A 27,093-nucleotide genomic window follows, 5' to 3' on the forward strand; every position below is an offset into this window, starting at 1 on the left:
TTGTAGTCCCATGTTTTACATATTGCAGAATTCCCGCTACCAGAAAAGTAATCATCCCACAAGTTACTGTTCATTTTATTAACTGCTTGAAGTTTGTTGTTGTTGTTGTGGGTGTTTTAGTTTTTTTCTTCGTGAGATGGAGTCTCACTTTGTCACCCAGGCTGGAGTACAGTGGAGCAATCTCGGCTCACTGCGTTCAGGTATTCTCCTGCCTCAGCCTCCTGAGTAGCTGGGATTACAGGCATGTGCCACCACGCCCGGCGAATTTTTGTATTTTTAATAGATACAGGTTTTCACCATGTTGATCAGGTTGGTCTCAAACTCCTACCTCGTGATCTGCCCACCTTGGCCTCCCAAGTGCTGGGATTACAGGCGTGAGCCACTGTGCCCAGCCAACTGCTTGAAGTTTAAAGCTGGAAACCTTTAAACTTTGTGTAAAAGTTTAAAAGCCCTGAAAAGGATCTTTTTTGTTGTCAAAATTTTTTAAGTCACTGGAAACTCCAATCTTTGGAAAACCTTTTACCCTAAATGTTCAGGTATAATTTAGGCAGGAAGGTATCAAAGTAATATTCACCCCATTTCTAAAATGCTCTCTCCAAAATTAAAATTCATCAATTTCCTAAATATCTCCTCAAAATTTTGTCCTTCCCCCCTTTCTTTGCTTCTCCTTTCCTCCTGAAAATCCTGTTTTAAAAACACAAATGGTCTTCCTTTGACTATTATGTAACCCTCAATTTTAATGCAATTAAGAAGTTAATAATGACATAAGAATTTTACAGAATTTAGTGAAAAACATCTGACCTGTGAATTTATAGATTAGAGTCATCTATGAATCATGCCATAGTTCCCAGGGTTTAATATTTCTTCACTATCTTATAAAGTGAACTAGGTGGGAATGATTCCATCCCTAACATTTCTAAGAAACTTGATATAGTTTCCAATTTTTTTGACATGCCATTCATTGATTAAACAAACACTAGGAAAATCATTCTTAAAAGTGTAAGAGAATGTCTAAAAGAGACCTCAAACTTGTATGTGGCAGGGAAGAAAGCAGTGTTGGCAAAGGGTTCCCAGAGAAACCTTGTCCCTGAATGGTAAATTGGAATTTGCCAAGGTCAGTGAGCAGCAAAGGGCTGTTCAGGGAGTCATTTCATTTAGTTATCTGGGGATATTGATTAAATCTATTTAGTCATACCTCAAATTTGTATTGAGCTCCACTAGGTACTCCACTGTTAGCTGTTAGAGATACAGTAAAGAACAAAACACATTAAGATCCTAGCCCTAGTGAATCTTATAATCTAGTGTGGAAGTGTTATGAACACATCAGTTGTCTAATTGAGAAGTACTATGAAAGAAATAGACTGCTGTGTCACAGAATAACAGGGGAGAACTCTTGAAGAGGAGACTTTTAAGATGAGTTTTAAGAAGTCAGCCACTGAGAAATTGCATTTCAGGCAGCATACAAAGACCCTGATAATTCGTGAGGTCAGTGAACAGTAATGAGGCCCAGATGGCTGGAGCATGATGGGTTGGGAGAAGAAATATAGTAGAGTTTAAGTTGAAGAGGTTAAGTTGCGGTTTATTCTAAGAGAGATGTTTTAAGGAAGAGATGACATGATAATGTATGTCTTTAGGTCATTTGAGTTTGCCATGTGGTGGATGGATTGGAGAAGCAAATGTAGAAGCAAGGCCATTTAGGAGGCTATTGCAGCAGTCCAGACAACAGAGGATGGTGGCTTGGACTAGAGTTGTGACAGTGGAGATGGAAAAATGAGACAGTGTTGAGGTAAATTCTAAAAGCAAAACTAACAATTCTTACTAACAACTTGAATATAGAAAGTAAGGTTAAAAAAATCAAAGATGACTCCCTGTTTCTTGTCATGAGCCATTAACTTCTATGAGTAAGAATGTGCTTGAGGACAGGATACAGAATCAACAGTTCTTTATGGCACATTTTGGGTTTGCGGTGTCTGAGATAGAACAATGTGATGTCAAGCAGGCAATTGACTACACAGATTCAAACCACTGAGGAAAGGGTTGAGCTACAGATAGAGGTTATATGGCTATAGATTAGTGGTTCTCAATTCTGGCTGCAAATGAGAATAATCTGGGAATGCTTTAAAAGTACTAAAACCCCACTCTGATATATCTGTAAAGCTTGTGACTTAATTAGTCTGGAATGGACACTGGCATTTTTCAAAAGCTCTGGAGGTGACTCTATGCAGCCAGGGTTGAAAGGCATTGACAAAAGTAGAAATGGATGAGCTCTCCAAAGGAGAAAGTATATGGAGAGGAAAGGCACAGAAATGAGACCAAAGGATTAGTGTTTCTCAAAAGTATGATTCGTAAGTTATCTACCTTATAATCTTTTGGAGTGTTGGTTAAAGATAAAATTCCTAGGCTTCTTAACAAGCTTCCCGAGTGATTTTAATGTGCATTAAAATTTGAGAACTATTTATTTAGAAGTAGAGTAGGAGTACCCAGGGCGTAAGGAGAGAAACTGGGATATAATAGGGTCACAAAAAACTGAGAAAAAAAGAATCTTTCAAAGAGGGTGGAGTCAACTGGGATGAAAGCTGCCGAGAGGTCAAAACAGGTGAGTATGAAGTAACATATCTGGTAACATGGAATTCATGATGATTCAGCAATCAATTTCAGTGAGGAGAGGAGGCAGGAAGCTAAAATAGAGTGCATTTAAGAATGAGTGGAAGGTGACGAAGTAGAAACAGCAAATATATAGTACTCTTTTAAGGGACTTGGGTTTAAACACCAGCAAAAAAACAAGTCAATTGCTTGAAGTATTGTGGGAATTTTATGGTCATTTTCAAACAGGAGATATCAGCATGTGCTTTTATGCTGAATGTAACAATCCAGGTAGAGAGGGAGAAATCAAAGATTCAGGAAGAATAATCATCCTCAAAACTGAAGCACTTAGGAGTTGTTTTATTTAGAGAATATGTGCCTTTTATAAGTAGAAAGACACATCTTCCATTGTAATCATACTGAATAATCCAATAGGTGTAAGGGTAGTTAAGTAGTATCTGGTGAGGGCCTGTTTCCTAGTTCATAGACTTTTCTTTTTGTCACGTCCTTGTCAGAAGGGGTGAGGGAGCTTTCTGAGGTCTCTGAAAGATGAGGGCATTAATCACATTCATGAGGGCTCTGCTTTATGACCTAATCAACTCCCAAACACTCCATCTCCTAATACCATTGCACTGGGGGTTAGGATTTCAACATATGAAATTGGGAGAGACACAGACATTCAGTCAAGAGTATTCTGCCACTGACCTCCACAAAATTCCTGTGGCTTGTCATATGCAAAATACATTCATTCCATTCCAATGACCCCAAAAGTCTTTACTCATTCCAGCATCAACACAAAAGCCTAAATCTAATATCCCATCTGAATAGCTAAATTAGATATAGGTGAGACTCAAGATATGATTCTAAGGAAAATTCCCCTCCAGTTGTGAATATGTGAAATCAAACATACTATGCACTTTTAAAGCACAATGCCTTGTCAGCCAGGGTTCTACAGAGAAACAGAACCAACAGGATAGAAAGATATATATAAAAAAGAGATTTATTATGACAGATTGGCTTACACAATTATGAAAGCTGAGAAGTCCCATGATCTGCCATCTTCCCAGGAGCCCACATGATTATGGAGGCTGAGAAATTCCATGATCTGCCATCTATCTGCTCAGGAAAGCTAACAGTGGGTCCAGTGCAAGCTCCAAAGCCTGAGAACCAGGGGTGTGAATGGTGTAAGTTACAGTCCAAGTCCAAAGGCTAAGAACAAGGAGCACTAATGTCTGAGGGAAGGGGAAGATGGATGTCCCAGCTTAAGTAGGGAGAGCAAATTCACCTTTCTTCCACCTTTTTGTTCTCTTAGGGCTTTCAATGGAGTGAATGAGGCCCACCCACATTGATGAGGGTGATCTTTACTCAGTCTACTGATTCAAATGCTAATCTCTTCTAGAACCACCCTCCCAGACACACACAGAAATAATGTATTACCAGCTACCTGGGCATCCCTCATTTAGTCAAGGTGATACACAAAATTAACCACAACAAGCAGTAATAATCTCTGTAATTTATATTTTTAAGAGTAATAGAAGCCTTAGAAAGAACTCTTAAACAAGGAACTCCATATGGAATAATCCAATGACTGTGAGCCCCCTGAGGGTAATGACACCTGTCTTAATCACCGGTAAATACCTGGCCCTTCTACAGAATGCTTGGCACCAAAAAAGTACTCAGTATGTCCTGAATGATTTGCAACTCAAGTGTTGAAACATGCCATGGAATGTAATGTTTATTATTTCAAAGATGCAATTTCATCAAATTTCTCAATACAAGAACAGTTTTAATACCATTTTAATATCTGCAGGATACTAGCCCACATGCATGTTTTATTTGAAATTAAATTATTTTCATATATTAAAATTTATATTAAAATATTTAATTATTACAGTAAAAATATGTATATGGTCTAATATCCTGTGAAGATATACAAAGAAAACAGATATATACATATTTCTCTTTTTTTTAAACCTTTAAGTTCAGGGGTACATGGGCAGATTTGTTACACAGGTAAAATTGTGTCATGATTTGTACAGATTATTTCATCATCCAGGTATTAAGCCTAGTACCCATTAGTTGTTTTTCCTGATCCTCTCCATCCTCCCACTATCCACCCTCCAGTAGACCCCAGTGTGTGTTGTTTCCTTTTATATGTTCATATTTTCTCATCATTTAGCTCTCATTTTTAAGTGAGAATACACAATATTTGATTTTCTGTTCCTGCATTAGTTTGCTAAGGATAATGGCCTTTATCCATGTCCCTGCAAAGAACACGATCGTGTTCTTTTTTATGGCTGCACAGTATTCCATGGTATATGTGTACCACATTTTCTTTATCCAGTCTATCACTGATAGACATTTAAGTTTATTCCATGTCTTTGCTATTGCTGGGAAAACTGACTAGCCACATGCAGAAAATTGAAACTGGACTCCTTCCTTACACCATATATAAAAATTAACTCAGGATTAAAGATTTAAATATAAAACCCAAAACTATAAAAACCCTAGAAGACAACATAGGAAATAACATTCTGGACATAGGAATGGACAAGGATTTTATGACAAAGATGCTAAAAGCAATTGCAACGAAAGCAAAACTTGACAAATGGGATCTAATTAAACTAAGGAGCTTCTTCACAGCAAAGGAAACTATCAGCAGAGTAAACAGCCTACAGAATGGGAGAAAATATTCACAAACTATGCATCTCACAAAGGTTTAATATCCAGCATCTATAAGGAACTTGAACAAATTTGTAAGAAAAAAAAAACCATTAAAACGTATGTAGGCAAAGGACATGAACAGACATTTTTCAAAATAATACATACATGTGGTCAACAATCATATGAAGAAAAGCTCAACATCAGAGATCATTAGAGAAATGCAAATCAAAACCACAATGAGATGCCATCGTACACCAGTAAGCATTAATAAAAAGTAAAAAAATAACAGATGCTGTTGTGGTTTCAGAAAACAAGGAATACTGATACACTGTTGGTGGGAATGTAAATTAGTTCAACCATTGTGGAAGACAGTGTGACAATTCCCGAAAGATAAAAAATTAGAAAACAGATATATACACTTTTCAAAAACAAATATAGCTTAATCCATAAGCTAAGCAGGTGTAATTAATTCCTCAGAAGGGACACAGAACTATTTCTCACAGGTATTGTGGTAGAACAAACATTCTTTGATGTTGCATAGATTCGGAATCCTAGATTTTCCACCTACAACATGGGTAAACTTGAGCAGATTACTTAACCTCTGGCCTAAGTTTCCTCATCTGTAAAAGTAAGATAATGACAGTACTCTTCTCACAGTGTTATTCTGAAGATCATACGAGATAATGCTTAAAGCATACAGTACAATGCAATGCATATATGTAATAAGAACTCAATAAATCTTGGGTTTTATTATTTAGCAGTCCCACTTCATCCCTTTAGCAATAAAATATACTTCTATCAAGTGTCCCTAAAAGACACTTAGGTGTAGGCCTTAGGACTAAACAGGATAATTTCTGGCATCCTTCTCTTTCATTCCTATGGTTCTACCAGACTAAAAAGTACAGAAGCAACATTAAAGAGACATATTGATTTATAAAAATATTTAGTGGAGAGAAAAACATTTCCATTTGGATTTATCAACTGCAGGTTTGCCATAGGAAGAAAGAGAAAATAATATATATGTACACAATATCAGAACACCTAAATACATAAAGTAAATAGTAACAGAATTGAAGGGAGAAATTAACAGCAATACAGTAATAGTAAGGGACTTCGATACCCCATTTTCAACCATGGACAGATCATCCAGACAGAAAAATCAATAAGGAAACAGTAGACCAGCACAACACTCTAGAGCAAATAAACCAAAAAGACATATATAGAACTTTGCATTCAACAGCAACAGAATACACATTCTTCTCAAGTGCACATATAACAATCTCCAGGATAGGTCATATGTTAGGCCACAAAATGAGTCTTAAAAAATTTAAGAATGAAATATTATCAAGCAGCAATTCTGACCACAACAGTATGAAACTAGAAATCAGTAACAAGAGGGAAACTGGAAAATTCACAAATGTATGAAAATTAAACATCACACTTCTGAACAACCAATGGGTAAAAAAAACAAATAAAAGGGAAATCAAAAAATAAATGGAGACAAACAAATATGGAAACACAACATACTAAAATGTATTGGATGTAAAAAAAGCAGTTCTAAGAGGGAATTTTACAGTGATAAATGCCTACATTAAGAAAAAAAAAGATCTCACCTAAAACATCCAAATCTACACTTCAAGAAACTAGAAAAAGAAGAAATTAAGCTAAAAGGTGGCAAAATTAAAGAAATAATAAAAATCAGAGCAGAAACAAGGCAAATAGAGATCAGGAAAATGAGAGAAAAAAAAAACTGAAATGTTATAACAAGTTAGTATTCTGAAAAGATAAACAATTTACAAACCTTAAGAAATATTGAAAATGACAGATGACTCAAATACATAAAATTATAAATAAAAGAGGAGACCTTACAACTGATATTACAAAAATGAAAGAATCATAAAAGACTATGAACAATTATACTGAAACAAATTGGATAACCTTGAAGAAACGGATCAACTCATAAAAACATACAACTTACCAAGAATCAGGAAGACATAGAAAATTGAAACAGGGCCGGGCATGGTGGCTCATGCCTGTAATTCTAGCACTTTGGGAGGCCGAGGCGGGTGGATCACGAGGTCAAGAGATCGAGACCATCCTGGCCAACATGGTGAAACCCCATCTCTACTAAAAATACAAAAATTAGTCAGGTGTTTGGGACATGCCTATAGTCCCAGCTACTTGGGAGGCCGAGGCGGAAGAATCACTTGAACCCAGGAGGCAGAGGTTGCAGTGAGCCAAGACTGCACCACTGTGCTCCAGCCTGGTGACAGAGCAAGACTCCGTCTCAAAAAAAAAAAAAAAAAAAAAAAAACAAAAGAAAATTGAAACAGATCAGTCAAGAGTGAGAAGATTAAATCAGTAATCAAAAACCTCTCCATGAAGAAAAGCCAAAGAAAAAAAGGCTTCACTGGTGAATTTTACCAAACATTTAAGGAATAATTAATACCCATCCTTCTCCAACTCTTCACAAACATTAAGAGACAAGAATACTTCTAAATTCATTTTACAAGACCAACATTACTCTGATACCAAAGCCATACAAAGAGAGTACAATAAAATAAAATTACAGGCCAATATCCCGGTTGAATATAGATGCAAATATCTTCAATAAAACAGTAGGAAACTGAATTCAACAGTACATTAACAGATCACACATCATGATTGATGGGATTTATCCCTCAGATATGAGAATGCTTCATCTTTCACAAGTCAATAAATCTGATGCACCACATTAACAAAATAAAGGATAAAAATCATATGATCATCTGAATAGATGCAGTAAAAGCATTCAATACAATTTAACATCCTTTTGTGATTAAAAAAGCTATTAACAAATAAAGTGTAGAAAAAATGAAACTCAACATGATAAAAGCCACATAAGACAATCCTGCAGTTAGTATAATATTCGATGGTGAAAAGCAAAAGCTTTTTCTCTAAGTTCAGGAACAAAATAAAGATATCTACTCTCACCACTTCTATCCAGGATGATCTTGAAATCCTAGCTATAGTAATGAGGCAAGAAAAAAATAGATATCCAAACTAAAAAGGATAAATAAAAATAGCAGATGACATAATCTTACATATAGAAAACCCTAAAATCTCCACAAGAAAATTGTTAGAAATAATAAATTCAGTAAAGTTGTAGGATACAAAATCAACATACAAAAATCAGTTGCGTTTCTATACATTAACAATGAACTATTGAAAAAGAATAAAATAATCCCATTTATAAGAGCATCAAAAATAAATAAAATATTTAGGAATAAATGGTTTAAAAGGAGGTAAAATATATGTACAATAAAAACTATAAAAATTGATTGAATAAGACACAAATAAATGGAAGAATATCTCATACTCATGAGTTAGAAAAAATAATATTGTTAAAATGTCCACACTACACAAAGTGATCTGCAGATTCAACACAATCCCTATAAAAATTTCAATGACATTTTTCATAAGAGATTGAGCAAAATAATCATAAACTTAATATGGAGTCAGAATACACCCAGAATAGCCAAAGCAATTTTACTAAGAAGAACAAAGCAAGAGGTATCATATTACCTCATTTCAAAATATACTACAAAAGCTATAGCAACCAAAACAGCATAGTACTGAAATAAAAACAGGCATATCAAACAATAGAATAGGATAGAAGGCCAAAAAATAAGCTTACACATCTAAGGTCAACTGATTTTTGACAAAATTCCTAAGAACACACAATAGGAAAAAAACTGTCTTCTCAATAATAGTATTGGGACAACTGGATTTCAACATGCAGAAGAATGAAACAGAACCCTAATCTCACTCCATATATAAAAATCAACTCAATATGCATTAAAGACTTAAATGTAAGACCTGAAACTGTAAAACACTAGAAGAAAACATAGGGGCAAAGCATCTAAACATTGGTCTGGACAATGATTATTTGAATATAACCCCAAAAGCAAAAACAGACAAATGGGATTGTATCAAACTAAAAAGCTTCTGCACAGAAAAGAATCAATGATGTGAAGAGACAATGTATGGTATGGAGAAAATAGTGGCAAACTATATATCTGATAAGGGGCTAATATCCAAAATAAATAAGAAACAAACAGGATTGTATCAAACCAGAAAGCTTCTGTAAAGCAAAGGAAACAATCAGCAAAGTGAAGGGACAACCTACAATATGAAAGAAAATATTTTCAAATTATATATCTGGTAAGGGGCTAATATCCAAAATACATAAGAAACTCACTAGCAGGAAAACAAATAACCTGATTAAAAAATGGTCAAAGGACCTGAATAGACATTTTTCAAAAGACATACAAATGGCCAATAGGCATATAAAAAAATACTCAACATCACTAATGATCAGGAAAATGTAAATCAAAACTGCAATGAGATATCACCTCACACTTGTTAGGATGGCTATAATTAAAAATTCAAAAGACAACAAGTGTTGGTGAGAACATGGAAGAAGGGGAACCTTTGTACAGTATTGATGGGAATATGAAATGGTACAGTCATTAGGGAAAAAGTACAGAGGTTCCTCAAAAAATTAAAAATAGGACTACCATATAACCCAGCAATCCCACTTCTGGGTATACATCCAAGGGAAATGAAATCAGTATCTTAAAGAGTTATCTGCACTTTCCTGTGCAGATCAATGTTGCAATCAATATTATTCACAATAGCCAAGAAATGAAATCAACCAAAGTCTCCTTTGATGGAAGAATGAATAAGTAAAAGTTTTCTCTATACACACATATAGTAGTATACACATACACAAAATGAAGTATTATTCAACATTAAAAAAAAGGAAATTCTGTCATTTGCAATGATACAGATGAACCTGAAGGACATTATGCTAAGTGAAATAAAACAGGCACAGAAAGACAAATAGTGCATGATTTCGTTTAGATGTAGAATCTAAAACAGCCAGACCAGGCATATAACTAAACAGTGGAATGGTGGTTGCCATGTTCTGAATGTGTCTGTCCCCAAAATTCATATGTTGAAACCTAATTCCCAGTGTGATGGTATAAGCACCTGGATTTTCAGAAAGTGACTGGTTTATAAGGATGGAGCCAAGTTTATAAGGAAAGGCCAAGATAGCTGACTAGAAACAGCTGCAGCAGGAGCATCCCATGAGAACAAAAATGGTGAATGACTCCTGCACAGGCAACTGAGGTATACAGGTTCTCTCACTGGGACTGAGTAGGCTATTGGTGCAACCCACAGAGAGCAAGGAAAACAAGGGTGGTGCAACGGCCCACCTGGGAGCCACACAGGACAAGGGGAACTCCCACCCCCTAGCCAAGGGAGGTAGTGAGTGATCCTGCTGCCCCATCCAGGAAACGACATTTTTCCCACAGATTTGTGCAACGCAAGGATCAGGAGATCCTCATTGTGAGCCCACGTCACTAGGGCCTTGGGTCCCAAGGACAGAGTTGTGCAGATTCCTCAGTGGCCACCTGGCTGGATACTGCCTAAGACTACCAAGTTCCTGGGGGAGGGGCAACCATCATCACTATAGCTGCCTACTGCCTAAGATGACTGAGTTCCAGGGTGGGGGGTAGGGAGGAGCGACTACCATCACTGTGGCTCCAGGCTGCCAATTTTCTCCTGCTGGTGCCAGGGAGAGTAGACAGGTTAAAACCAGGAGGAATTCCCCCACTGTGCAGCACAGTGGTTATGGCAGATTGTGGCCAAACTGCTTCTTTAGGCCAGACCCTGACCCATTCCTCCTCACTGACGGGGCCTCCATGCAGGAATTTCAGCAGCAACTCCAGCTAGGTGTTTAGGGACACAACCCTGATCTCCCTGGTACTGAGGCCCTGAGGGGAGGGGCAGCTACAGTCTATGTGGATCAGCAGACTTAGTCTTTCTTCCTGCTGGCTCTGAGGAATCTGGGCAGTCTGGATGAGTAGGACTCCCCAACTCAGTGCAACACACTCCATCTGCCAAGGCACAGTCAGAGTGCTTTATTAAATGGGTCCCGGATCTGATGCCTCCTAACTGGGTGAGACTCCTAAACAGGGGTCACCAGACCACCAGTCACGTTATACAGAAGTGTTCACACTGGCATCAAGTTGGTGCCTGTCTGGGATAGAGATCCCAGAGGAAGAAGTAGGCAGTCATCTTTGCTGTTCAACAACCTCCACTGGTGACACCTCCAGGAGTGGGAGGGACCCAGGAAACTAGGCTCTGGAGTGGACCCCCAAAAAAATCAGAGCAGCCCTATGGAAGATGGGCCTGACTGTTAAAAGAAAAACAAACAGAAAGCAACAACAACAACAAAATCAACAAAAAAGTCCCCACAAAACCCCATCCAAAGGTCAGCAGCCTCAAAGATCAAAGCTATGTAAATTCACAAAGATAAGAATGAGCAAAAAAATGATGAAAACTCGAAAAGCCAGAACGCTTCTTCTCCTCTAAATGATCTCAACACTTCTCCAGCAAAGACACATAATTGGATAGAGGCTGAGATGGATGAATTGACAGAAGTAGGCTTCAGATGGTGGGTAATAACAAACTCTGCTGAGCTAAAGGAGCATGTTCTAACCCAATGCAAAGAAGTTAAGAACCATGATGAAACATTACAGGAGCTGTTAATGAGAATAACCAGTTTAGAGAGGAACATAAATGACCTGATGGAGCTGAAAAACATGAGAACTTCACGATGCAACCACAGGTATCAATAAGTGATTAGACCAAGCAGAGGAAAGAATTTCAGAGCTTGAAGACGATCTTGCTGAAATAAGAGAGTAAGAGAAGATTAGAGAAAAAAGAATTAAAAGAATGAACAAAAACTCTGAGAACTATGGAATTATACAAAAAGACTGAACCTGTGACTGATTTGGGTACCTGAAAGCGATGGGGAGAAAAAAGCCAAGTTGGAAAACGTACTTCAGGATATCTTTCAGGAGAACTTCTCCAACCTATCAAGAACAGGCCAACATTCAAATTAAGGAAATTCAGAGAACCCCAGTAAGATACTTCTTACTTAACCCCAAGACACAAAATCATCAGATTCTCCAAGGTTGAAATGAAAAAAAAAAATGTTAAGGGCAGCCAGAGAGAACGGTCAGGTCACTTACAAAGGGAAGCCCACCAGACTAACAGTGGACCTCTCAGCAGAAACCCTACAAGTCAGAAGAGACTATGGGCCAATATTCAGCATTTTAAAGAAAAGAATTTCCAACCCAGAATTTCATATCTGGCCAAACTAAGCTTTATAACTGAAAGAGAAATAAAATCTTTTCAGACAAGCAAATGCTGAGGAAATGAGTTACCACCAGGCTTGCCTTACAAGAGCTCCTGAAGGAAACACTAAATAGGGAAAGGAAAAATCACTACCAGCTGCTATAAAAACATACTGAAGTACAAAGACCAATGACACTGTGAAGCAACTACATCAACAAGTCTGCAAAATGACCAGCTAGAATCATGACAGGATCGAATTAACATGTAACAATACTAACCTTAAATGTAAATGGGCTTAATGCCCCGACTAAAAGACACAGAATAGCAAGCTGTATAAAGAGTCAAGAAGCATTGGTGAGCTGTATTCAAAAGACCCATCTAATGCACAAAGACACACATAGGCTCAAAAGGGATAGAGGAAAATTAATCAAGCAAATGAAAAACAGAAAAAAAGCAGGGGTTGCAATCCTAGTCTCTGACAAAATAGACTTTAAACTAAGAAACATCAAAAATGACAAAGAAGGGTATTACATAATGGTAAAGTGTTCAATTCAATGAGAAGAACTATCCTAAATATATATGCACCCAATACAGGAGCAACCAGATTAATAAAGCAAGTTTACAGATATCTACAAAGAGACATAAACTCCCACACAATAATAGTGGGAGACTTTAACACCCCACTGTCAATATTAGATCTTCGAGACAGAAAATTAACATGGATATTTAGGACTTGAACTCAGCTCTGGATCAAGTGGACCTGATAGATACGTACAGAATTCTTCCCCTCAAAACAAAAGAATATACATTCTTCTCAGTGTCACATGGCAGTTACTCTAAAATCAATCACAAAATTGGAAGTAAAACATTCCTCAGCAAATGCAAAAAAAACTGAAATAATAACAGTCTCTCAGACCACAGAGCAAACAAATCAGAACTCAAGATTAAGAAACTCACTCAAAACCACACAACTGTATGGAAATTGAACAACCTGCTCTTGAATGGCTCCTGGGTAAATAATGAAATGAAGGCAGAAATCAAGAGTTCTTTGAAACCAATGAAAACAAAGAGACAATGTACCAGAATCTCTGGGACACAGCTAAAGCAGTGTTAGGAGGGAAATTTAGAACACTAAATGCCCACAACAAAAAGCTAGAAAGATCTCAAACTGACACACTAACATCAGAACTAAAACAACTAGAAGACCAATAGCAAACCAACCCCTAAGCTAGCAGAAGACAAGAAATAACCAATTTCAGAGCAGAAGTGAAGAAGACAGACGCATGAAAAACCATTTAAGAAATCAGCAAATTCAGGAGCTGGTTTCCTGAAAAAGTTAATAAAATAGACCGCTAGCTAGACTAATAATGAAGCAAAAAGAAGAATCTAATAGATACAATGAAAATGATAAAAGGGATATCACCACTGAATCCACAGGAAAACAACAATCAGAGAATACTATAAATACCTCTATTCAAATAAACTAGAAAATCTAGAAGAAATGGATATATTCCTGGATATATACACCCTCCCAAGACTGAACCAGGGAGATGGAATCCATAAATAGACCAATAACAAGTTCTGAAATTGAGGCACTAATAAATAGCCTAGCAACCAAAAAAATCCCAAGACCAGATGGATTTACAACTGAATTCTACCAGAAAGACACAAAGAGGAGTTGTTATAATTTCTTCTGAAACTATCTGAAACAACTGAAAAGGAGGAATTCCTCCCTAACTCAGCTTATGAGGCCAGTATCATCCTGATACCAAAACCTGGCAGAGATACAACAACAAAAACAAACACTTCAAGCCAATATCCCTGAAGAACATTGATGCAAAAATCCTAAGTAAAATACTGGCAAGCCAAATCCAGGAACACATCAAAAAGATTATTACCACAATCAAGTTAGCTTCATCCCCAGGATGCAAGGCTGGTACAAATCAATAAACATAATTTATCACACAAATGGAACTAAAGACAAAACCCATGTGATTATCTCAATACACACAGAAAAGCCCTTTGATAAAATTCAACATTGCTTCATATAAAAAATCTCAATGAACTAGGTATTGATGGAACATACTTCAAAATATAAGAGCCATTTATGACAAACTCACAGCTAATATTACACTGAATGGGCAAAGCTGGAAGCATTCCCCTTGAAAACCCACACAAAACAAGGATACCCTCTCACCACACCTATTCCACACAGTATTAGAAGTTCTGTCAGGGCAATCAGGCAAGAAAAAGAAAGAAAAGTATTCAAATAGAAAGAGAGAAGGTAAAACTGTCTCTTTTTGCAGATGACATGATCCTATATCTACTGTCTCAGCCCAAAAGCCTCTTAAGGTGATAAGCAACTTCAGCAAAGTCTCCCAATACAAAATCAATGTGCAAAAATCCCAAGCATTCCTATATACCAACAATAAAAAAGCAGAGAGCCAAATCATGAATAAACTCCCATTCACAATTGCTACAAAGAGAATAAAATACCTAGGAATACAGCTAACAAGGGAAGTGAAGGACCTCTTCAAGAGGAACTACAAACCACTGCTCAAGGAAATCAGAAAGAACACAATTCCATACTCATGGGTAGGAAGAAGCAATACTGTGAAAATGGCCATACTGCCCAAATTAATTTACAGATTCATTACTATTCCCATTAAACTATCATTGACACTCTTCACAGAATTAGAAAAAAACTACTTTTAAATACATATGGAACCAAAAAAGAGCCCATATAGCCAACACAATCCTAAGCAAAAAGAACAAACCTGGAGGCATCACACTACCCAACTTCAAACTATTCTACAAGGCTACAGTAACCAAAACACAGGGTACTGGTACCAAAACAGACACATAGACCAATTGAACAGAATAGAGATCTCAGAAATAAGTTTGCACACCAACAACTATCTGATCTTCAACAAAGCTGACAAAAAACAAGCAATGGGGAAAGGATTCCCTATTTAATAAATGGTGCTGGGAAAACTGGCTAGCCATATGCCAAAAATCGCAACTGGAACTCTTCCTTACACCTTATGCAAAAATTAACTCAAGATGGATTAAAGACTTAAATGTAAATCTCAAAACTATGAAAACCCTAGAAGAAAATCTAGGCAATACTATTCAGGACATAGGCAACCTACAGAATGAACAGACAACCTACAGATGGGAGAAAATTTTTGCAATCTGTCCATCTGACAAAGGTTGAATACCCAGAATCTACAAGGAACTTAGAAAAATTTACAGGAAAAAAAGAAACAACCCAATTAAAATGTGGGCAATGGACTTAAAAGAAGACAGTTATGTAGCCAACACACACACACACACACACACACACACACAGCTCAACCTCACTGTTCATTAGAGAAACACAAATCAAAGCCACAATGAGATACCCTCTCGTGCAAGTCAGAATGGTGATTATTAAAAAGTCAAGAAACAACAGATGGCAAAGTTGTGGAGAAATAGGAATGCTTTTACACTGTCTGTGGGAAGGTAAATTAGTTCAATCATTGTGGAAGACACTGTGACGATTCCTCAAAGACCTAGACCGAGAAATCCCATTTGACCCAGCCATCTCACATTACTGGGTATATACCCGAAGAATCTAAATCATTCTATTATAAACATACATGCATGTGTATGTTCACTGCAGCACTATTCACAATAGCAAAGACATGGAATCAACCCAAATACTCATCAATGATACGTTGGATAAAGAAAATGTGGTATATGCACACCGTGGAATACTATTCACCCACACAACAGAATGAGATCATGTCCTTTGCAGGGACATGGACAGAACTGGAAGCCATTATCCTTAGCAAACAAATGCAGGAACAGAAAACTAAACACCACATGTTCTTGCTTATAAGTGGAAGCTGAACAATGAGAACAAATGGACACAGGGAGGGGAATACCATACACTGGGGCTCTCAGGAGGTGAGGGGTGGGGGGGAAGAACATCAGGATAAATACCTAGTGCATGTGGGGCCTAATACTTAGGTGATGGGTTTATAGGTGCAGCAAACCACCATGGCACACGTTTACCTATGTAACAAACCTACACATCCTGTACATGTATCCCAGAACTTAAAATTAAATTAAATTTTTAAAAATGATGGAACCCTCATGAATGACATTTGTGCCGTTAGGAGGCCCAATGGAGCTTGCTTGCCCCTTCTACCATGTGAGGACACAATAAGAAAGCACCATCTATAAACCAGAAAGTGTGCCCTTACCAGACAACAAGTCTCCCTGTGGTTTGATCTTGGACTTCTCTGCCTCCAAAACTCTGAAAAATAAAATTATGCTATTTATAAGCTACAAAAGTTATATGGTATTCTGCTATAGCATCCTGAACAGATACAGTTGTTTTCAGGGTTCAGAGCTGGGGAAAATGGCTCAAAGGGCACAAAGTTTTGTGCAACATGAATAAGTGCTAGATATCTAATGAACAATATTAATTATGCAGCATTTCTAGATATCTAATGAACAATATGGCGACTATAATTAGTAATATTATATTGTATACTTTAAATTTGCCAAGACAATAGATCTTAAATGTTTTCACCACCAAAAAAGAAAGGTAATACTTTGAGGCAATGGATATGCTAATTAGCTTGACAAGAGTTATCATTTCACAATGTATACATATATCGAACATCAGGTTGTATAGCTTAAATATATACAATTCTTATTTGACAATTATACTTCAATAAAGCTAGAGAAAAATGGAAAAATAAAACATAAAATTATTTTTCAAAAAAAGTAACTGTTAGAACCAACTAGGAGCAATAAATACTCAATTATAATGTTTAGTACTGAGACATAAACTTTAAAAATTGCTTGCAAATAGCCAAGCGTAGTGGTGGACTCCTGTAATCCCAGCTACTCGGGAGGCTGAGGCAGGAGAATCGCTTGAACCCAGGAGGTGGAGGTTGCAGTGAGCCAAGATGGCACCACTACACTCCAGCCTGGTGACAGAGAGAGATTCTGTCTCAAAAAAAAAAAAAAACTGCTTTCAAAATGTAAGAAATAAGAATAATAAACTTCTTCCTTGTGTTGAGACAGGGTCTTACTCTGTAATCATGGCTCACTGAAGCCTCCATCTCCCTGGGATAACATATCTTCCCGCCTGAGCCACCCAAGTAGCTGAGACCACAGAGATGTGCACCACCACACCAGGCTAACTTTTGTTATTTTTTGTAAAGAAGAGATTTCACCACGTGGCCCAGGCTAGTTTTGAACTCCTGGGCTCAAGTTATCTGCCTGCCTCAGCCTCCCAAAGTGCTGAGATTAAAGGCGTGAGCAACCATGCCTGGCCAATGATAAATTTCAATAATAAAATTTAATATTATAAATGTTGATTATATATCTACTTTAATGCAGCAGCCAGAAAGCAGCAACTGAATTCCTTTGTAAAGCTCTCAACAAAAAGACCATGTCCTATTCATCACTATACCCACAAGGCCTGCAATACCAATACGTGGTATGTAGTAAGAGCTCAAAAAAGTGTTTAAATTAACTAATTCAGAATTATTTTTTCGGAGTATAATGTTACCATACTGCATACAAACAGCCATAAATAAAAGCTTTAAAATTAAAGACTTGGAAAAAAAAACAAAAATCACACATACAAAGTAAGTTTTAGTACAGTAGGTATATAATCCAGGGATGATTACAAAAAAGTTCAGTCCTTAAATAATTGTTCAAATCATATTTCTGGGCCTTAGCTTCCTAGCCTGAAGAATAAAAACATGGCAATACCCAAATTCTAAAATTCTTTTATGGTTTTAAAAATTTTATTATACCTAGGAGTATCACAAACTATTATTTATCTTTCACAATGAAAAACTGAAAACTTTGATGGTACAAAATATCTAAAAATATGCCCATATTTTAAAATGTATATTTATAAATATATTTTATTCACTACTAACCATGATTATATCCAAGTATGTAGGATTTTAAAATTTGAGTTATAGCATAATACTCATTTCTACTCAGTTGTTAATCTTAGATGTTAAAGACTATGAACAACAAACATAAAGATATGTTTTATTATTTATAATTCGATTATACCAAAAGGTTCTAGTTCAATGTTTCACGTGTCGGTGCTTTTCCTTTTCAAATTTAATTATTAATATTTCCATTTATTGTCAAAGTAAATGAGTCATATCTTGCCACGAAAGGCATTTGACTGCCTTTGGCATTTCAGGCTAACTTAGATCTTAATTTGTTTTCTAACTAGCAGTTTATCCAGAACCTTTGAAAAGCTATTAAAATGAGTAAAATGATTCCAAATGTTTTAAATAAATAATATTTATTTAGAAAAAAAAGAATGAAGGAAATCGATTTTCTCATTTGTTTTGTGAGCAGGAAAAATTTATATGTACCTCAAAATTAAGCTCTGATCATAGAACGTAACTGTTATGTTAAATATCTATTAGTTTATTTGTATATGGTCTATATTTAACATGGTATCCTGAAAGAATGATTATGTGTTCAACTTAAAAGCAAGTGTAGCAAGAAAATGGATTGACATCAAGACTATAAAAAAATTAATGTAGTTTTCTAAGTACTCCAAAAAAAGATGTAATAAAACAAATATTGTTTTAATATTTGTTAATTTAATATTACATTTGTTAATTTATCTTATTTAGATATATATGACCATTTTATAATCACACATACCTGTGACTAGTTTCATTTATCTTGAAAATTACTCAGCTGTGTGTGTTTAAAATGATTTTTCAGAAATGAAAATGTGAGACAGTACTAATCACAACATAAAGTATACCTTTTTAAACCATAAAGAAAATCCCAAAGCCCATAATAAAGTAGAACACATTTCAGAATAGATTTAAAAATGTTAAGATCATAAAACATCACTTAAAGTATCAAAATACTATACTATTATACAGTAAATTGATATTACTACAGCACTTCAAGGACTATATGGCTTTATTATTCAAGTTGGCTACCAGAGCAGCATCACTTGGAAGCTTGTTAGAAATGCAGAATCTCAGACCCCACGCTTGACCTGTTGAATCAACCTGTACTTCATTAACAAAATACCTAGGTGATCCATATTGATCCATATGGATTTCTTAAAATCCAAAGTTTAAGAATCACTGTGCTAAGGTATCATTTAAATTACTACTTCATAAATTATACAGAATCACTTTGTATTTATTTGAATTGGAAATTAATAAGATATCTAAAGTTTTATAACATTCAGTTTGCTATTGAAAAATTTATTTCTATTTATCATTTACATATATATACCCAATACATTTCTCACCGATTTAGGTAGATAATTAATTGATACATATCAATGGAATAGAGTAAAAATAAATTTATTTTATTTATTTTATTTATACTCAAAATAAAGTATCCAAGAAATGAGAAAAATATTATGCAATAATTTAAATTTTAAAATGATCACATTTTAAAGAAACTTCTGTTTTTATTTTAGTAACTTTCAAATTATTCAATCAACCTTCCATCCTAAACTCTTTGTGTAAGAATTCTCATAACTTCTAAACTCTGGTTTTCCAATGCATTAATATTCTATTTTACTAAAACAAATGGAGCCTTACATGAAACACACACACACAGACACACACACATACTACTGTGGAAATTCTAAGCTATTTAAACACTGTAAGCATAATGATACTTTTCATGTTTTAAAATGCAGGATTAGAAAAGTTTGTGCCTTAAGAAAAAGACAACTTTCGATATTTTCCAATTTACCAATTCCAGAAGATATCTGGGCATTTCCACATGAATCTAATATACAGTAATGTATCAGTACCCTGGAGTGCTCTAAATAGTGGGATAGGTTCCTGAGAATTCTAGGACCATCCCATGTAGCATACCAAAACTATAGATTTACTAAAGAACAAAACCAGCTCAGTATCATTATCTAAAAATAATTCAAAATTCTGTAATAAACTTAGAATTGTTTTCAAACAACTCACACCAAATATTTACTTACTTAAGTACTTCTTTAAATCTGAAAGTTTAGGGTAACTATAGAACAGGGAATAATATTATCTTTAATAACATTTACCTGGATGACTTTCTACTTGCAGGGTAAATCACAATTACAAATAAATAGTAGTTATTTTAATAAAATATGTGGATTTTTTAAATATTAAATTTAACTTAAAAAAATATTAGTTTTTTTAATCACATAGCTTAATGGCAATTCAACAGTATACCTTTCACTAAAACTGCAGTAAAATTAATCACAATTGGCTGGGCCTGGTGGCTTACACCTGTAATCCCAGCACTTTGGGAGGCCAAGGCAGGCAGATCACCTGAGGTCACGAGTTCGAGACAAGCCTGGCCAACATGGTGAAACCACATCTCTACTAAAAATTCAAAAATCAGCTGGGTGTGATGGTACACGCCTGTGGTCCCAGCTACTAACTGCTTGAACTCAGGAGGTGGAGGCTGCAGTGAACTAAGATGACTCCACTGCATTCCAGCCTGGGTGACAGAGCAAGACTCTTGTCTTCAAAAAAAAAAAAATCACAATTTTACCTATTCTAAATTTGTTTCACATAAAGTTCTCTTATATTGGCTGTGTGTTGACTCACATCTGTAATCCCAGGACTTTCAGAGGCCAAGGTGGGCAGGTAACATGAGGCCAGGTGTTCAAGACCAGTCTGGCCAACATGGCGAAACTCCATCTCAACTGAAAATACAAAAATTAGCTGAGCCACTGTTGTTGGCCTGTAGTCCCAGATATTCAAGAGGCTGAGGCATGAGAATCACTTGAACTGGTGAGGTGGAGATTGCAGTGAGCTGAGATTGCACCACTACACCCAAGCCTGGGTGACAGGGCAAGACTCTATCTCAAAAAAACAGAAAACGAAAAAAGTTCTCTTATATTTATGTTACATAGTTGATCTTACATAAAGGCAATATTATTTGGTAAAGATATTATAAAAATTGTTTCTAAAGAAAATATTACCTACTGAAAATAACATACTGTGAACCCCAAATATCTAAGACAGGTCTCAGTTAATTTAGACAGTTTATTTTGCCAAGGTTGACAACATGTGCCCATGACAAAGCCTCAGGAGGTCCCGATGACATGTGCCCAAGGTGGTCAGAGCACAGCTTAGTTTTATACATTTTAAGGACACATGAGACATCAATGATCACATGTAAGATAAACAGTAGTCCAGTCCAGAAAGGCAGGACAACTGGAGGCAGGAAGGGGACTTCCAGGTCAAAGGCAGATAAGATTCAAATGGGTGCATTCTTTTAGTGTCTGATTAGCCTCTCCAAAGGACACAATCGGATATGTAATAAATACATATCTGAGATATGTATTTATCACTGAGATAAACTCAGTGAGCAGAGTGGTGACTTTGAATAGAATGGGAGGCACGTTTGCCCTAAGCACTTCCCAGCTTGACTTTTCCCTTTCACTTAGTGGTTTTGGGGCCCCAAGATTTATTTTCCTTTCACATTTTCCCTCTTTTGTTTTTTAAAATCTCTTAGAGAAAACATTTTAGAAGAACATAATCTCTGGCCTAAGAACTCTGGTCTTAGGTCTCGTCTGATGTCTCATGGCTAAGATAGTCCTGAATTCTTAGGAAAGCTCATTTTTAGCAGGGTGTAAAGACTCATGTCCTATGAAGAGAAAACGGGGAGGAAGGGAGAAAAACAATACAAATAAAAGAACAATCCTGAAAACTGATATTAGGTCACATTGCTCTGAAGTCCATACATCAGTAGGCAGGCATGAAAGTGGCTTATGTATTTAAATAGGTTGCTGTTATTTTCTTTTGAAGATTAAGTAGTTTAGCTTCAGTATGCAGGGCTTTACAAAAGCACAGCTTATTTTTCAGTCACCCCAAATTAGGAAAAATGGGGGGAAAAAAGAAGGGAAAAAATGAAAGCATTGTTTTAAAGACTTGTATCCAAGAAAAATTAGAATTCAGTACAAACTGTGGAAAATAATAAAAATTGAAAAACATTAGGCAAGGCTAGAGTCTAACAACAGAGGTACTATAATTTTTGAAACATAATTTTTCTCTCTCCAATTTCCCATTTTTACTAAAGACAAAGCATGGTAGGATTAATTTGCTTTATTATACTTGGACTAATTATTCAAACAGTGCAGCAAGAATAATTATTTTATTACATAGGCTTTTACAGTGGTTTTGATGGAACTTTATTCCATAGAAGGAATCTCAGATAAGACCTTTTAAAATCCCAGCCTAGCCATGGATTTATACTATCAAATACCTATGGGTTTTGTGAATTCCTCTCCTCTTGAGGTTCCAAGATAAAGTTGGGGCTCCTGGGCCTGTCAGAAAGTGACATTGTTTACTTACCACAGGTCAGAAACCCTGTACAGGCATTGGTATGATGTCAGTTTTCCCAAGGGACTCCATAAGTCAAGTTTGATTCTTTAAAGGAAAGCACACCATTCCATTCAAAGCCTTAGTAAAACAATCAGTTTCTCCAATTGTGTCTTGTTACAAATAAAAACAGATTCTTATTGCACTTATGTAAATAACTACATTGCCAAAAGTTAAGAATACTTACAAATAGCTTCCAATTCTGGAGAAATCAGGTAGAGAGAAACAAATATGCTCCAAGTTTTGTTCATAGGTGTACACTAAATTGTTAAAAGCTGTCAATAGCTCAAAAGAAAGGTTTCTTTGACTCTGAAAAACAAAAAAAAATCAGCAATGTTTTACGCAAAAAGTTAAGATTATTTCAGTCTTCTATTAGTTCAGTCCATACAGTTAATTCCTGTTTTGCTTGATATTTATGAACATTTCAGCTCTCCATGAGTCCTGAAAGTTTTTCCTCTATTCTGATGCCATAGCCTCTAAAGTCATCAGAAACCTGCATTCAAAAGCACCTGCTAGAGTTTTACACTGATTTAAAAACACCTGCCAAAGAGGATCAAGACAAAACAACAATTGACCACGGATGACAAAAAGTTTTAGGGCAGCCATAGTTAAAGACAAAATTGACAAGAAAATATGTGACCTCTGTGGCAGACAATAATTTAACACCAATTATAATTAATACTGATAATGTACACTAAATCATATCAGAGTTTTAAGAGTTTCCCATAATTTTGGAACACGTACCAGTAACATATTTATACAAATACAGCCCAAAGATAGCCAAACACCATTTCATATCTGACAATGCTTCCTGTATAATTTTTATAATGAATAAGCTCAATTATGTCATTTTTGGTCTTTAGGGAATCTAATATGTTAAAGGATTAATTAGGTTAGAAAAGACATTATTTATAATTTGATTTTGGAAAGTTTGTCAAATATCAAAGGTTTAACACTTGATATCACAAAATAGGATCACAGGTCATTGGAAAATAAGTCATTCATTTGACCACAGGTATAACTCAAGGATTTCAAAAAATGCAGAAATATTCATTATTTGAGAGAGGAGACTTAATTTTCTAAACAATAAGCCCTAATCAAAACAGCATGAAGCCAATTACGTTTGTTTTTCAAACTTCTATAAACAATCTGTACAATTTTAATGTTGACCATAAACTATAACTTCTATAAGTCTTTTATAACGTTTAAAACCTTTATTAAGAAGTTGGTTAATGCTTGAAGAAAACCTTGATAATCTGACACAGGAGCCTATATGCTTGTCTTGCATCAGTGTGTCTTTGACATTAATGATTAATTTACAGAGAAACTGAATTTATTTTCTCTCTCAAAATTGGCCTTTATAATCTCACATGCCCACCCCTTTTGCGAATAGTCCCTGGGCCTTGAGGAGTGAAACAGCTTTAATTTCTGGCCCTGTGTCTCAAGAATTCAGTTTGTTTTGATTGAAATCTTCTATCAGGCCTGAAGATGAGGCTTTAGTTATTGTCAGTGTTTAACATTTAGCAGGACTTGGTGTCCTTTTTAGACCCAGGAGTCAAAGCCCTGTAACTCAATGTCACAATGAATTTAAAAGCACATATAGAGAGATGCATGGATGTAACAACTTTAATTTAAAAAAAATTAATCTCAGTTTTTTCAAAGCAAACCAAAACTTAATAATAATGGCATATAAATTGTTTCAATAAAATATAAAATCTGTTAGGCCAGTAACCTAAAGGCAAAAAAAAAGGTCTTCTGCACTGTACAGAATATTATGCTATATAAAAACATTTCCTTTACACTTTTAAGAAAACATTATTTGTATCAGGCCACAACAAACAGAACCCATGGAAGTCTTATATGAGCTGAATATGAGTTGAAGGAGAGTATTACTATTTTGTGCCCTTGAAAAGGGGATTAAAAAATGGAAAACAGGCCGGATGCAGTGGCTCACGCCTATAATCCCAGCACTTTGGGAGGCCGAGGCAGGTGGATCACAAGGTCAAGAGATCGAGACCATCCTGGTCAACAAGGTGAAACCCCGTCTCTACTAAAAATACAAAAATTAGCTGGGCATGGTGGCGTGTGCCTGTAGTCCTAGCTATTCAGGAGGCTGAGGCAGAAGAATTGCCTGAACCCAGGAGGCAGAGGTTGCGATGAGCCGAGATAGCACCATTGCACTCCAGTCTGGGTAACAAGAGTGAAACTCCATCTCAAAAAAAAAAAAAAAAAAGGAAAACAGCAAGATACAATAAAAGTTGACCTTTGTGTTAAAAAAATTAAAATATCTTATAATTTATGAAGAGTAAATCACTTAAGAAAGTTTCACTGTTCTAACCAATTATGTAGTGTATAAGTGTGTTTCTATTTTACATCAAGCCCAATCTCCATAGAGACCATTATAATTTCTCTTTAATTATAGACAACTTGATCATATAAAAGTTTTTTGTTTTCTTTTTTTCATAAATCCTCTTATTGTGACTTACAAAGACCATTCCTGATGTGCTTCAATTGTTTGTCCTGAACATCCCTCCCTCTTAAACAACCTGTCATTATATTCTAGGACTAAATTTATCATAAAAGACTTCTCATATGAAATTATTTCTCTTTAAACTTTCTTACAAAAAAAACCTCTCTTCATTTTATAACTTTCTGTACATCTCTCTTATTTCCTAGTTTCTTTTACCTTGTTTTATACATAACCTTTAAATAAGCTTTGAGTTAGACAAAAATTGTTCACTTTTTCCAAAAGGATACACTTTTCTTATTTTTAGAAACAATGTTTTCCTACAATACATTTTATTGGAAAATACTCAAATAATAAAACACCTATTATTTAACTCAGTATAACTTTAGATTCTAAATTATGATGATTTTTGTCTACAAGTATTTATCTCATTACATTTACCTAATTATTTTAATCATTTTACCTAGATTATTTATGAAAACTGTAATAGTCATCATTGAAAGTTATGGAACTGCCATTGCAAAATTATAACTGAGACACTGAAAAATACCTGACCTGACTCCATTTTGCTTCTAACCTCCAAGCTGTCCTTGTTCATTCCTGGGCATAGGACAAACTAACTTTGGGAGGAACTTAGTTTATAGATTAGCTTTGAAACAAAAATTGTAACAGTCCTTTCCAAAAACAAACGTTACTCCCTGTTGACTAGATTGCCTGAAACCACAAGAGTAGAAGTTATGGTAATCCTACTAAATTCAAGCTATAGCTATTTTCATTAAACCAATATCAATGTCTTATTTATTAAAAATTACACAAGGAAAGATCATTCTGTTTTGGGTTAGGTTTATAGTTTTGTAACTCCTATGACAAATTTTGACAGCTTATAGTATTTGGCAGGGATAAGTATAAACTGCTTGATTAATAAATGCAAACAAAAGTGTATGCTGGCAATTCTTCAGACATTTCAAATATTACTTTACCAATGATTTTAAAGCTAGCTTATTTATTAATGATTTTACTGAAGTTATGTAAACTTGAAAACATCATTTGACTAGTCTTTTCTTTTTATTCATGATAAGGTATTTGATTTGAGCACTTTTATTTGCTTAGGCTATAAGAGCTCTTTTATATATTTTCAGTAGTGAAACATAGTATACACAACACATAAATACAAAGATGTATAGGCATGTAATAGAAGTACATCTTACAGATACATAAAGACATTTTTTCCTATCTTAGATTTTCAAATTCTTGATAACCTATTTCATTACCATAGGCAGTTATCAGCTAAATAGCCTTAAACATTCATATTAAAGGAAACAACTAAAGCAAAAATCAAATAGCAAAATCTACATTATAAGGTATGGAGAGAAAAAGTCTGGTGTGCTAGAGAGAAATTAACATGGATTTAATTGCCAGTTAAACATAAAAATATAGAAATTATAAAAGCCTTTACACACACACACACACACACACAGAGAGAGAGAGAGAGAGAGAGAGAGAGAGAGAGGGAGAGAGGGAGAGAGAGAGAGAGAGACAGAGAGAGAGAGAGAGAGATCCTACAGCTTTTATTTTAGGACTTTAGCCATGAGATAAATACAAAGTCACTGGCTCACAAAAGCAAAAACAAAAATTAAAAAGAAAAAACAAGACTGTTAGATCCAAACAGTAGCTTTTATCTTAGAAAAATAACAGCAGATTTAAAGCAGGCAGCTATAGTTTGCAGGTCAACCTTAGGGCTCTTTTTCCTTAATGCAAATGTGCACAAAGACTGTATTACTGCAATTT

The 27,093-nt window shown here is 35.5% G+C and overlaps 1 long non-coding RNA gene across 1 annotated transcript; it reads right to left on the reverse strand.

Moving 5' to 3' along the window:
- Positions 1-3,567: 3,567 nt before the first annotated feature.
- On the reverse strand, positions 3,568-25,387 carry LOC144581076 (uncharacterized). The gene is made up of 3 exons (XR_013531604.1): positions 23,026-25,387; positions 16,689-16,741; positions 3,568-3,743 (listed from the first exon to the last, which is right to left on the reverse strand). It is a non-coding gene; the product is annotated as an uncharacterized LOC144581076 (long non-coding RNA).
- Positions 25,388-27,093: the final 1,706 nt, after the last annotated feature.

Source organism: Callithrix jacchus, chromosome X (genome assembly GCF_049354715.1).
Source record: "Callithrix jacchus isolate 240 chromosome X, calJac240_pri, whole genome shotgun sequence".
NCBI classification, from domain to species: Eukaryota; Metazoa; Chordata; class Mammalia; order Primates; family Cebidae; genus Callithrix; species Callithrix jacchus.